The sequence below is a fragment of the Canis lupus genome, chromosome 9 (genome assembly GCF_003254725.2).
Source record: "Canis lupus dingo isolate Sandy chromosome 9, ASM325472v2, whole genome shotgun sequence".
In the NCBI taxonomy this organism is placed as follows: domain Eukaryota; kingdom Metazoa; phylum Chordata; class Mammalia; order Carnivora; family Canidae; genus Canis; species Canis lupus.
The window spans coordinates 30,144,624-30,159,519 of NC_064251.1; the positions used below are offsets into that span (position 1 = coordinate 30,144,624).

General features: G+C 35.7%; 1 long non-coding RNA gene across 3 annotated transcripts in view; it reads left to right on the forward strand.

Moving 5' to 3' along the window:
• Positions 1 to 14,896, forward strand: part of LOC112655343 (uncharacterized) — a 211,118-nt gene that overhangs the window by 76,841 nt on the left and 119,381 nt on the right. For 2 of the 3 annotated variants that reach the window (XR_007412930.1, XR_007412932.1), the window contains exon 2: positions 12,079 to 12,216. This is a non-coding gene — a long non-coding RNA (uncharacterized LOC112655343). Of the gene's footprint in view, positions 1 to 4,502; positions 4,548 to 12,078; positions 12,217 to 14,896 lie in introns of all 3 variants that reach the window. The other variant, XR_007412931.1, reaches the window with a different exon arrangement.

Below are 14,896 nucleotides of genomic sequence, written 5' to 3' on the forward strand. Positions count from 1 at the left end.
AAAAATGTTGGTCTGTGATTGGAGCCTTGCTTCAGACTCCATGGAGAACAGTCAGATCTATTAAAATACACTTAGTTTTAAAATTACCAGAGACCCACTCTATGCAGTTCACTTTTACAGTATCAAGTAGTCAGTAATAGCTTTGCAGACCCACTTTCACAGGTCTCTGTATAATCTTGACTTCCCTTCTGAATGTTAGCACTTTGCACTATAAATAATGTGTCTTTCAAATTCAAATGCAGTTTTCTCTGCTTCTAATTCTATTTTGAGTGTGTTTTCTGTTTTTCTGGTAGATAATGAGGACGTGAGGATGATGATAATGATGATGATGGTGATGATGATGATGACAGTGACCATAAAAGTTACCTTTTCTAGCTTATGATAGTTTATCAACTAGTTATTTATATATATTTTTGCTAACTACCCCCAAACCCACAAGGCAGGCATTAATGTACTCATTATATAGATGAAAAACGTAATTTCAGAATTAAAGAGATTTACCCAAAATCCCAAGCTAGCAAACACCAAGTTCAAGCTTTTTATACCGTATCACAATTCCTTTTATATCTTTGGAAGCCCCAGATTGCAAAGCCAAGTCTCCCGAAGGCAATAATACTCAAGATATTGAGTAGGGATTTACCAAGTGTCCATGTGTGCCTAACATTGTCCAGGCAACTGGGGAGTCTGGATGACATATTAGATATAATCATACCTTTTTGTGATTTAAATGAGGATGATCTTGTTTTGGGAACAAATTAGAGGGCTCCCAAAAATGATACTTTATGAAACACAAACCATATTTAGAGAGTTCAGTTATTAAACCTTAAACCCTTGAGGACAGGGATGAAGCCTCAAACATCTTTTTGTTGCACAGAATGTAGCAGTTCCTCTACAAAGGCAGATTTAATGAACATATGAATGAATGAAGGCTGAACTTTAATGTCACTGTGTACTACTGTTCGATCCTTACTCCAACTGGTGCCCCAATCCTGACAACATTATATTCTCAATCTCTTTTGAATCAGTCCCTCTCCTAATTCGCCCATCAGTATAGACTCACACAGAGCAAGAAACAAACTATCAAATAAATAGCAATGAACAACTCAAGTAGCTCCCACCAATAAAATAAACTCCAAATTATTATTCAAGAATTCACATCAACCAAAATAGGACTCATGTCATCTTCTCTCTTTTTCTCTGAACATCAGGCCAACCTTTGTTTGTGTTTTATAAATCCTTGTAATTTTCATCTTCAAACTGTTTTTGACATCAGTTGCCTATATTTTTAAATTTGTGGATTTCACAGAACATTTGAATTTTTGGCTTGCTTTTGAAAAATTAGATGATGTTGCTGCACTGAATCCTGCTTTATAGAGATTGAGATCCTACAGTCTTGCTTAGATGGAGTATGCACTCTCCAATTCACCTTTATTTCCACTACTCACTTTATTTCTGCATCACTGAGGCCAAAAGTCCCATCCACGCCAGAGTTAAAATAAAATACTTCCTGCACCAGACACACTCATTTGAGTCTGTGACTGCTGCTTCCTATAGATGATCCTCTTCAACTTCCTTGCATTGATCCTGGCATTACTTCCTACTTCTGTGCTGGCACGCATTCATCCTAGCAACTTAGCTCTGTGGCTTTAGGCAAATTAACATTGTTGAGCTTTGGCCTCTGACTATAACATGAGCCAATAGGCCTGCCTGCTTCTAATATTCCTATAAACAGGGACACCTGGGTGGCTCAGTGGTTGAGCATCTGACTTCGGCTCAGGGTGTGATCCCAGGGTCCTGGGATTGAGTCCGGCATCAGACTCCCCACAGGGACCCTTCTTCTCCTTCTGCCTACGTCTCTGCCTCTCTCTGTGTCTCTCATGAATAAATAAACAGAATATTTTTAAAAATATTAAAGTAAACATTAAATGAAGTGTTTCTCATCAAGTGTTGAAAACTCCATTGGACACTTAATAAATGTCGAATGCATACTAACTTAGTTTGATGATGATGCTCACGACTCCTACTTTTCCCATAGCCACATGTAAAATTCAATCGGCATGGGAATTTCACACCATTCTAATTGTAGGGTGGAGTAAAAGTAATCTGGGTTGGGAATGGAGGCATAAAGAGGGACGCAAGTTTCCTTGAAATCACCTCCAAATTTCCAAATATAAGATAATAGTTATAGAAGGCGATTTAGAGATAAGAGGTGAGGGGACATGTTGCCTTGGCCCATATACAGAGAATGAAAAGGAGTGGACCAGAAACAGGTTTAAGGAAGGGAGCCAGGCTTATATCCTGGGGCAGCAAGGGAGCATGGGCTCTGTGTTATAGAACTATGTTGATAAGAAGTCAGAGATGATAGAACACGATCTGCACTTCTTAGAAAGGCTTCCAATAACTGTAGTCAGGACAACAGGGAAATACTGCATAAGGCTCAGCTTCCTAGTAGAGTGGACTCTCACAGGCAATAGGGGCAAACTTTTCTGACCTCTTCATGCATCCTTCAACTGCTTACATTTATATGAATTCATCTAGCAGATAATAATAATAGCTAACAATTCTTAAGAGCTTCCCATGGACCCATTCTAAGCCTATTATGTATATAGACCCTTTAGCTTCCACAATCCTATGAGTCATACCAAAGAAATACAATAAATTGTGATGTGAGGAGTGAGGGAAGCTTGGGTCTTGGAGCTTGATGGCTGAGATGGAGACAGACATTGATAGGGGATCCCTGGGTGGCGCAGCAGTTTAGCGCCTGCCTTTGGCGCAGGGTGCGATCCTGGAGACCAGGGATCGAATCCCACGTCGGGCTCCCAGTGCATGGAGCCTGCTTCTCCCTCTGCCTGTGTCTCTGCCTCTCTCTCTCTCTCTCTGTGACTATCATAAAAAAAAAAAAAAAAAAACATTGATGGCTATGGGCCAGGAATAATCAAAATATATTTGTTAGCTGCGGCGGACAGGTTCTGATATTTTATTTGATGTTAGGAGGGAGGTGATAAGGGAACTAAGAGAGTTAAATATTGTTCTAAGGTTTTTCATTTGGGTGTTTTGATAGGTGCAAATGTCATTATGGAATAGAGTGAATTTGGGAGGAAAAGCAGGGTGTGGAAATATAACTTGAATTCAGACATGAGCACACTGAGTTATAGAAAATGAAATGCAGATATCCAATATTGCTTTGATTAGCTGATTTCTAATATAAGATATAGTATAGTTTCTTAGTATAAATATTGGTTTCGAGGTGTTCCACCATGTTCTACACATCACCAGCCTTCTTATGGTGACCTTGGGCAAGTTATGTGATTATAATGTGGTAACTATAATTTCTGCAAAAGTCTCTTTTAAGAACAAACTGGCACTGTGGTGGCTCTGAATAAATGTTATTTCATCAGTTTTAAAAAATTATTTTAAAAATCATAAAAGATACATTATAAAATAAATCAGCTTCTAATAGGTACTAGAAAACACTGCTGGAATTAATAAGGTGCATACAAGACACACCCTGGATATTTTACAGTGAGGGTTCAAGGCACAGATATTTATTATTATTCCTAACATTTTTATTAATGAAGCCCTATTTTCTCAATCCTCATTGATTGTTAAAATCATTTGGAGACTTCTCTTTAAATGCAACCTCCTGTCCCAGATATTTTAAACTAAAATCTCTAGGAATGGTTGAATGCACTGTCCGTGTTCTGAACCAATGGCACACCCCTTACTGTTAGCCTGGTTGAGATCACTTAAAAAAAAAAAAAAAAAAAAAAGGTCATTAATGAAATTGCTTATACTGTTTCTCTTTATTAGTGATAAGGCTTTGATTAGTTTGTATCCCAATATTTGTAGCAAGTGATTTTCTGTTTTTCAGGCTTCCTTCTAGAGAACAGAATTATTCTTTAGAAAAAAGTAATGCTTAGCTTTATAATATTTGAATCTGACTTCTATTGCCAGGCCTACTTCCCCAATTTTAAAGAAACATAGAAGTTCATTTCTGTCTAATGTGGAATATACTTAAAATGTACTCCCTTTCCACCTTTACCCTGTCACTTTGAATAAAATGCAGAAGCAGGAAAGAATTTCCTAGAAAAACAGCGAAGGGAATGTATTCGGTGTACAGTTTCTTTGACAAAGCAGATTAAAGACTCTTTTTAGGCTTAGAAAAATATGGAGAAAAGAAATATACTGGCTTTTCACTGATTCTCAACCACTTTGTCACCTCTAGCTCAGATTCTCATTCCACTCTAGTTTGTAAATATTCAAATTATTTTAAATAATTTTTGTATGACCTTACAGAAAAATGCAAATATTTTTTGGTATACAGTTTTTACAAATTCCATGATCATGTGACTTTGCATAATATCCACTATGGACCCTGTCCTACTCATGTAACAAGGAACAGGATTGAATTTACATATTTGACATATATCCCATATTGCTATATTGTCATTTGATGAAAATCCTTAATGCTATCATGAATCACAATTCTCTTGTTTCCCCAGGCTTTGCTGAGATATAGCTGACTTATAACAATGTCTGACTTTAAGGTACACAATGTGATGATTTGGTACCAATATGTGTAGTAAAATGTTTACCACAATAAGGTTATTTAACACATCCTTCACCTTGCACAATTACAATTTTTAAAAATTTTTGTTGTGGTGAGAACAGTAAAGATCTGCTCATAGCAATTCTTAGGTGTACAATGTGGTATTATTCACTATAGTCACCATACTGTACATTGTTGAACTTATTCATCTTACAACTGAGAGTCTATGTCCTTTGACTAACATTTCTGCCTTTATTCTATCCCAAACCTCCAATAATCATCAATCTGTTTTCTGTTTTTAGGACTTTGACATTTTTAGATTCCACATACAAGTGAGATCAGACAGTGTTTCTCTTTGTCTTTCTATTTTTTTTTTCACTAAGCAAAATGCCCTTAAGGTTTATCCATGTTGTCACAAATGACGAGGTTTCCTTCTTTTTATGGCTCAATAGTATTCCATTATAAAAATATACCATATCTTTATCTATTCATCTATTGATCAAAACCTAGTATTGGCTATCATGAATTATTCAGCAATGAATATGGGGATGCAGATACCTCTATGAGGTCCTAATTTCATTTCCTTTCAGAGCTAGGACTGCTGAAGCATTTGGTACTATTATTTTTAATTTTTTTGAGAAACCTCCATACTGTTTTCCACAGTGGCTTCACCAGTATATGTTCCATCCAATAATACACTAGGATTCTCTTTTCTGCACATCTTCACAGCATTTGTTACCTCTTGTTCTTTTGTTTACTAAGTCTTTTATTTTAATTCCAGTATTGCCAACAGTGTTATATTAGTTTCAGGTATACAATACAGTGATTCAACAATTCCATATCTCACTTAGTGTTCAACAAAATAAGTGTGCTCTTAATCCCCTTCACCTATTTTACCCTTCCCCCCTCCCCTCTCCCCTCTGGTAACCATCAGGCTGTTCTCTGCAGTGAAGAGTCTGTTTCTCAGTTTGTCTCTCTCTCTGTTTTCTTTCCTTTGCTCATTTGTTTTGTTCCTAAATTCCACATATGAATGAAATCATGGTATTTGTCTTTCTCCAACTGACTTATTTTGCTTAGCATTATACTCTCTAGCTCCATCCATGACATTGCAAATGACAGGATTTCATTCCTTTTATGGCTGAACAATATTCCATTGTATATATACATACTACATCTTCATTCAATGGACAGTTGAGCTGCTTCCATAATTTGGCTACTGTAAATAATACTATAAATATAGGGCTGCACATAACCATTTGAATTAGCATCTTTGTATTTTTGGCGTAAATATCCAGTAGTAGTAGTACTGGAATTCTAAAATGATATCTAAAAGATATCATCATTTTATTTTATTTTTTATTTATTTTTTTAAGATTTTATTTATTTATTCATGAGAGAGAGAGAGGCAGAGACACAGGCAGAGGGAGAAGCAGGCTCTATGCAGAGAGCCCGACGTGGGACTCGATCCCTGGTCTCCAGGATCACGCCCTGGGCTGAAGGCGGCGCTAAACCGCTGAGACACTGGGGCTGCCGGATATCATCATTTTAGATGATATCTCATTATGGTTTTGATTTGGATTTCACTGGTGATTAGTGATGTTGAGCACCTTTTCAGGCACTTGTCAGCCATTGTATATCTTTGGAAAAATGTCTATTCATAGACATTTTCCCATTTTTAATTGGATTATTTGATTTTTTTTTGCTATTAAATTATATGAATTCCTTATATATTTTGGATATTAACTCCTTATCAGATATATAATTTGCAAATGCATAGAGTCTCACCATGGCATGGCAGTGTATGCCAGGGGGTCTATTGTAGGTGCATAGCTGGAGAATCTAAGCTGCTGGTGATTCCAGTGGTGTGGGCCAGTGACAGGAGACAGGGCCAGATCTGGGCCAATAAGCAACTTCCTGGGCCCTGACTGTCAAAATGCACTCCTGTGGCTACAGGATCTTGCCACAGGTATAGGCATGGCATGAAAACTGGTGATGGGAGTCGAGCCAGCAGGATGTAGGTACACAGCTGGAGAGGCTAGTCCTGAGCACACAAATGGTGATGGGAATCAGTGCAGAGGTCTAGGTTGGCATCTTGCACTCAAGCACTTGCCTGCCAAGGTTGGGGCTGGCTGCTCAATGAGGATCCTGGGCTCCAGTGGGTCATGGACAAGAGGGACAAAGGAGGGAGTGGGAGGGGCTCAGAACTGGCATCTGTGAATTTGAAAACCTGAAGGGTGAAAGCTGGCAAAATCTGCAAAGAGTCTTCAGTAGCTGTGCTGGCCCTTTCCTTCAGTGGTGAGAACTGCTGGGTTTTTCTGCAGAGCAGGTCACTGGGAACTAGGATCACTTTCACTGAATGACTTCTAGTCTCTGAGTGGGGCAAACCAAAGTGACCCTTCGTGTATTGTCCCAAGGCTGCGGTAAATGCTCATTGACCCAAGTGAAGGGAATTCTTTCTAGCTCAGGAGTTCCCTCTTGGTGCCAAGCAGTGCCAATCTGAGATGGAATGATGTAGGCAAAATGAAACTGCTCTTCCTTCTCTTTTTTGTGGAGTGATTCTATGATTTCTTCTGCCACTCTGTTGTTAAAGTTTCTTAAGTGAACTCTTAAGCTCTCCCAGACCTGTTTTCATTTATGGATAGCTAATTCTTGACTTTTGTGGAGACTGTCCTGGCTGCAATCTCCTTCATCACAATCTTGAGAGTTTCAGGAATCACAATTCTAATATTTTATTATGTTATAGATTTTGCAAAGATCAGACATTTTAATTTTTTTCTAATTTTCCATGGACCTTGAGTAGTAAATGTAAAGATAAGCCAGGTGAGACTGGAATCAGTATCCATGTAGTGATTCTCCACCATGACTGTGCATTAGAATGCACTTCTCACCATCCCATGCCAACATAAGAGAGCTTTTAAATTTGCCATAATTTAAGCCCCACCCTAGGTTAAACATGTCTGGGATGAGTCTCAGGCAACAATTGGTTTTACAAACTGTCAACAGTTGATTCTGTATGTATTAGGTTTGAGAATTTTGAGTTAGATCTAGTAATAGAGGAGGAAGAGGAGGAGGGTGCATAAGTACTGAAATATCAGCTGAGGAAATGAAGACCAGAATCCAAGAAGCATAATTACAGCATAAAGTAGTCGATAATGTTTCAATAGTCTGGTAAGGTCTACAGGGACCAGAAGAGATGGACAGCAAATCAGAAGATTAGAGGATTTGGTTTTTATGTTGAAGCATGGAGAACCCCAGGAAGTAAACAGGCATTAACAAAATTATGGAGGATATTCCTATTTCACAGGTGAAAGGAAAAGCTTCCAAATAATGGAACTCTATAGGGTTCAGAAGCCTGGCAGATGCCTAATTACAGCAAAATAATTTTAAAAGGCTATCAAGTCAGGGGTTAGGAATTAGTCCTTTAGGCATGGATTGAAATCTTATGTGGAGTAAAGATGCCATTGATTTGGTAGAAATTTGAATAGTTTGTTACATTAAATACAACAGCACTGAAATCAAATTGTTAAAAGCATATTTATGAAGCCCATAGTGTCTTAAAATAATTTAATAGAGGCAACTTATAAGGGGAATATACTGACTGGTTCTTCCATACATTTCTTTAAGATTTCCAAGGTATAGAACTTCCAAAATCTTTCCCTTCTCTTAATATATTTGGTTCTTCATTTAAAACTGGAAAAGTCTTTGGGAATTTAAAAAAAATTATAATAAAAATGACAAAATGATGGAGAAACTCTTAAAGTTTCCTACAAGTGAACACATGGGCTTTTGACCTGTGAGGTTAAACTCTCTGTACTAGAGATCACTGCATCTCATTGTGAGCCTTTTTACCTTAAGTCACACTGCACACCGATAGTGGATTTTGATGTTATACAAACCATAGCTGCTGATGAAAGTGAACTTACCAAATGTTCAGTTTTTTCAGTTTAACGACTTTGCTCTTTAGCCAACTGTTTGTTGAAAGAGTAAATATATAAAATTTGACAATTTGAAAAATAAAGAAAAATAAATGCTCCATTAGTCTACCACCCTAAGATTTTTGGTGTTCTAATCGAGTCTATTTTCTGTGATTTTGCACATAATTGAAACCATGCTCTAAAAATAATTTTACTACTTGCTTTCTTTCACATGTTATTTTTTATCCTAATATTTTCATAACCAGCATTTAAATCACCATACAGTATTCCATTGAGTGAATTTTTTGCTCACCTATTGCTGCGCATTTAAGTTTATTTTCAGTTGAAGCATTAACTACTCAAATATTTTTTATATTAATCAAGAGTGTTTATAATCAAGTACAAGTAGTATACCAACACAAATCAACAACAATTTTTAAAAACAACATAGAGAATGTTTTCAGATCACCTTTAGAAAACCATTTGCTAAAAATGTATCAGGAGAGGTAGAGGTGGTGGGGAGAAGGAGGGAGATGGAATGTGTGCTGATTTAAGAATCTAAAGCTCAGTTGTCATGAAAAATTCTAGACATTTGTAGAGCTCCCTCTGTATGGTGTTTCTGGGAATCCCCAAGGAATGACATAGGTAAGTTGGCAAATCAACCAGGCTGTTGTATACTGTTGTAGAAATCCATAGGCATTGAAACTGATGTGACTGTAGCCACTGTCAATCACCTTCCGGCTAGCAGGACTAGAGCTCTGTTTTCTGTCTGACTTGGGTTATATAGGAATTTACAGTCAGTAAAACATGCTATTGAAACTTATAGTGTCATGTAAGCTACACAATATATTTTGAAATAAGAGGGATAATCTCTATCCCTGTGTGTTAAGCTCAATTATTGAAAAGACCTCAAGGCCAGGTGGGTTGGGTTCTGGGATGCTACAGGTTCATTGAGTTTCCACTATAGCTATAACAATATGAAATAATTATTTTAATTATTGCTTAAGATCCATACCTAAATCTGAATCATAAGGTCAGACTGATTACTTCAAGAGAGATATATTTCCCAGAAAACTTGCTAACTCTTCTAGAATTCTGGATTTTAAGTATTATTTCAGTTTATAATGAATGTCTGTATTTGTGCATGTATTTGAAGATCACCCCACACATTCTTTAACCATTTTCCTCAAGATCCATACCCTAATTTAACACTCATGTGGGGAGTAAAAAAAAGAAAATTAAGACTAAAGAAAGTATATTAAGAGAATATAAAGAGAAGAGTTTTTTTCCCTAAGTTTTAGAATATAACTTATTTTATTCATTCAATTTAGACTTTTTCTATAAACAAATCGAACATAACAGTCCAAACAGGAAAACCAACATGAAAGAATTCATAGGCAAAGTAAAATGTAGATACCAGAGCTTTAATGATTTTCTCTTACTACTTTAGCCTCAATACCCTTTAATATTATGGTTCCAAAATGTCCTTGGAGCTGATTCTGGCTTATAACAATATTCTCATTGCTCTTGATGGAGTAGGGTTGAGGTCAGGATGTCTTCAGTGATAGAAATGTTGCATTATAATATTTTTCCTTGTTTGGGGTTATTCCTTCATATAAGGTAGATTGCCAAACCTGAATCTTGGCCATTGACCATTACTGATCATCAAATGACAGTATTCTTATATTATTTAGCTTACCTTTATTTTATGTTCCAATATTTTTGTATGTATTTATTTGTATATGTGTTTCTAAATCACGTATATGATTTCTTTATGCCCATTTTCTCTGCAAGTCTAGACTTTGTGCCTATTAAATAGCTATACTACTCTTTCTCATATTCTAATGCAATTAAGTGCCACTCATAGAATTCTAACCTCAAATCTTACAGAAATTCTTATAGCAGCATTTCTCAAATATCTCTAATACATTTCTCTTAATATCAGAGTACATTGGCAGAAGAGCTAAGAGTTTGAAGAGGCTGTAAGAAATTGCTATAACATTCTTCTTCATACTTTATATTATTTATCATTTTATCAGTTTTTCCTTTGGTATAAAAATAATTGTTTTGGGGGCACCTTGGTGGCTCGGTCAGTTAAGTGTCTGCCTTCAGCTCAAGTCATGATCCTGGGGTTCTGAGTTTGAGCCCCATGTCAGGATCCCTGCTCAGCAGGCAGTCTGCTTCTCCCTCTTCTCCCAGCTTGTGTTCTCTCTATCACTGTCACTATTTCTGTCTCCCTCTCTCAGATAAATAAATAAATAAATAAATAAATAAATAAATAAATAAATAAGATCTTTAAAAAATAATTGTTTTCAAGGCATCTGTGTGTGTCTTCCTTTACTAGAAATGAGTTAAATTTGATGTTCCAATTGGATTTATCATGGTATACTACAGCTATTCTTTCCTCAGTATTCGATTGCATTTTTACATTTGTGTTAAAGTGGTGAATAGTTGGCTACCATGTCTTTCTTATATAGTCTTTTGCTTTAGATAATCTAGTCATCAGTAAAATTGATTGAGAAGGGGATAAGAAAGAAGAAAACAGAAAGAGGAGGAAGAAAAGCAGACGGAGAACAAAGAAACATCCCTATAATCTTTGATTTTTTCCATTCTGAGTTCAGAACACCTTTGCCATTGGCTTGTTCAAATAGCTCTAGAATAACCTCTCCAGATTTGCATCAAAACTGAAATACTCTCTAATAGTTTAATTTAACGAGTAAATGTTTCATTTACATTTAATAAGGCAGTTTATATGTCAATTCAGAGAAATCAGATACCAGCGATATTAGAAGACCAATCTAACTGATTTGTGATTAACTCAGCTTTATATCAGTAAAGAATATAGTGCATTAAAACTGAAGAAAACAAAGAGAAAAAGAAGTTATCTTATCTGCATTATGTTTCCTTTGTCCTGGTATACATCTTGTGGATCTCATAATATTTATAAGACAAAATAATTATCAGGTATCTTAATTTCTGTCTTGGTTTCTCTATGGAAGGAAAATCTTTTCCACTGCCACACAAACTTACAGATCAGACAATTAAGATATAGTGCTTTGGAACCCTGGGTCTCTTTGCTAAATAAAGGTGCTTTCTAATGACTTTGAGTTTCAGGGCTGAAAACCGAAGTTGTCAGGTACCTTAACACACATCCCATCCAGGATTTGCATGAAAATTGAGGTTCAATAAGAGCGTTAAATAGGGTCTGGAGGCTTTTCAAGAACTCAGAGACTGGAGAATCTACAAATACCTGGAGATGAAAGAAATAGAAAACAAGATAAGTTAATAATGGAAAAGAATAATAGCTTCTGAGTTTTTGCAACTGATGGAAAACTAAAAGTGGATTGTTTATAATATTACACATGGCTTAAAGCACTGGTTGCAAGCTTACTAACAAGGCTAGACACCAATGCTGTGATTTAAGGATGTCATTGGGGATGGTTGTAAGCAAGCATAAAGTTGAAATCTAAAGTGCAGAATTGCTTTTGTGAGAGGCATCTCTGGACCAACTTGGAAATGTGGCTTATTACAAAGTGAAAGTCATCTGTCATTAGCAGTGGTGGAAACAGTATGTCCCATGCATAAGGAACAGACTTTTTTTTTTTCTTTTTCTAGGCTTCTGGAACCAGATAATTGGAAATTTCCTATGTGTACTTAAGGAAACAGAAGGTTTCTACAGAGAGATTGACACTGTTTACACTGATTAGTGGAGGCTCTGAGAAAGTCTAATTTATTTTATAAAAGTAAAAGCAGGTAACATTTTATTTTTCTGAAGTATTCTGGAGAAGACTCGATGCCTACACTTGTCTTGAATCTTGCATGGCACATGAATTCTAGAAGAGAATTGAAATAATAAAAAAAAATAATTTCTCAAAGAAATTATGGGAAACATTGGCAATCTCTTCTATATCAATCTAGGTATCCACACATCACAGTAGATTCCCAATCTCTGTGATTGGGAACAGTGAACAGACAACTATTTTTCAACAGTGATAAATAGTTGTCAATCATTAAGGTAACCATCTAGAACTGCAATAAGCACACAAAGATTGCTTCTTTTCAATTCACTTAAAAATGATTCATCTATGAGAATTGTACACTAATATCTTGGAGTCTTTTTGCAATATTGAAGTTGTCAATCTTTTTACTGTATTGGTTTCCAAATCATCATTATATCTCCTTTCCAATGTTTTTGCGTATTTTATATCTGTAATCTAAATAGTAACTGAAAATATGTAGCAAAGTATTTTCTTTCTACATTTTGCTACAATTCTACAAATTGCTCTTTTCACATTAGCAAACCCTATTATACTCACATACTTTAGATGTCCCATCCTGGCTTAGCAGAGGTGCTCTGGTGGCCTAGGTTCAGGGTACCCTCTAGAATGACAGCTTCTCCACTGGGAGCTGACATAGAGAGACAGACAATAGTTTACTGTTTCTATTATAATGTTTCTGATTTTAGTTTTTTTTGAAAAGTTATGATAGGCAAGTAATAAAGTGTCAGTTTGTCTTTTTATTTAATAAAATAGATAGAATATATGGAGGATTAGAGTTGTGGTACAACACTATTACATAATCTGCGTGAATTTCCATAGTACTGAAGGAAATCTTATATGCTATGGTATTTAGTAATAAAGATCAATATTTGAGCCTATTTGATATACTGCATAAGCTTCTTATAGGAAATATATTTGCCCAGGCCATCTTACAAGATTCTATCATGTGCTTACAGAATTTCCTTCACACTCTTGATGTTTTAAAAGACATTACTAACATACCACTATCAAAAAAAACTCACTGAAGAAAAAAAATTCTAGTAGTTGTGCTTACTGAAATAAAGGTGCTTAATATTCTGAACACATAGATCTTTATCTATTGAATTTTTAAAAATATATTCTTTTGAAGTTTTAAGCTTGAATACATTTTGAAAATAGATATATAGTTTTATCTAAATCTCCAGCTTTGCTTACCTATCAAATCTCCCCCACACTAATTTGATTAAAATGGTGTATAGCTTTTGGATTGCTACTGTGTACTCTGTCTGGGATCTACTTAAAACGCCCAAAATAATTTTATAATACAGGATAGCAGTATTATTTGAAATAATGAAGGAAAGACAATTTTGAATTTGTGAAGTTGGTTTTTTCAGTGTTTCATGTGAAGTTGGTTTTTTCAGACAAACGATTACTGATTATGCTGCTGACAGTGCCATCATCAGTTAGAATTTCTTGAATTAGCTTTAATAAGTGAATAAAAATATACTTTGTACTAGAGATTATTAATACAGAGATGACTGCTTGTGATTTTGTTTGCTTCTTAATAGGGTAAATTTCCATCTTCTCTAACAACCTTATTGCTCTCATTATCTCGTAATTGTTTTTTGCCCTAAAATGTAATTGTTAAGGATAAAATTCAATATATTCTTATCTTAAAAATCACAATTTTCAAATTAATAGAGGAAATTAATTCCATTCAATTGAAAATAAAATAATATATGTTTACTCTAGACACCCACTGGGTTAAGAAATAGACCCAGCATTAGTAAAAAGGAACTTAAAACAATTCAAAAGCTTGCAGAGGAGAATTTATGAATTTATGATCAATATGATAAATGCTACATTATACTACTGTGTTATAGAAGTGTAAATGTGGACTCATTTTTTTAATCTTGTAGTACAAAATGGAATGCTACAAGAAAAAATAATGTGAGAAGTCGAAAACATGAGCAATGCTTGCAGGAGGAAATCTCCAATAAGAATTCTAGAAGGGAATGAAAACAATAAAATAAATGGAAACCTGAGAACATATACAATTTGCAAAATATGAATTAATCAGATTGATGAGTTTTTTTTTTTAATAAAGGTCCTATTTATTTATTCATGAGAGACAGAGAGAGAGAGAGAGAGAGGCAGAGACACAGGCAGAGAAAGAAGCAGGCTCCATGAAGGGAGTCCGACATGGGACTCGTGGGACTTGATAGCGGGACTTGATCCCAGGACTCCAGGACCATGCCCTGGGCTGAAGGCAAGCTCTAAACCCAGGGATCCCCCAGATTGATGAGGTTTTAATGGGTAAGGAGGTGGCTGAGGTAAATAGCAGGAAGAATTACCAAAAAGATAAATGCAGGGCATTTTATAGGCCTTATCTATATATTAAAGAATTTGGATATTATTGCATCATGAAATTATTCTGTGGTGAATCACCAAATATTTTTGGAAATGGGGTGTGCTTTAGAACTACAGCTGCCATGACGATGTAGAAAGATTGAGGGATTTAAACACTACTTAAGAGCACTGAGGTACTAAAGACTCGTGTAGGTTTAGGTGAGTAATGCTATCTGCTAAAATAAACACACCCTCCAATCTCAGTGGCTTAACAGAAAGTATATTTCCTCTTCATTCAAATTCCAGTGTTCACAGGTCAAGAAGTG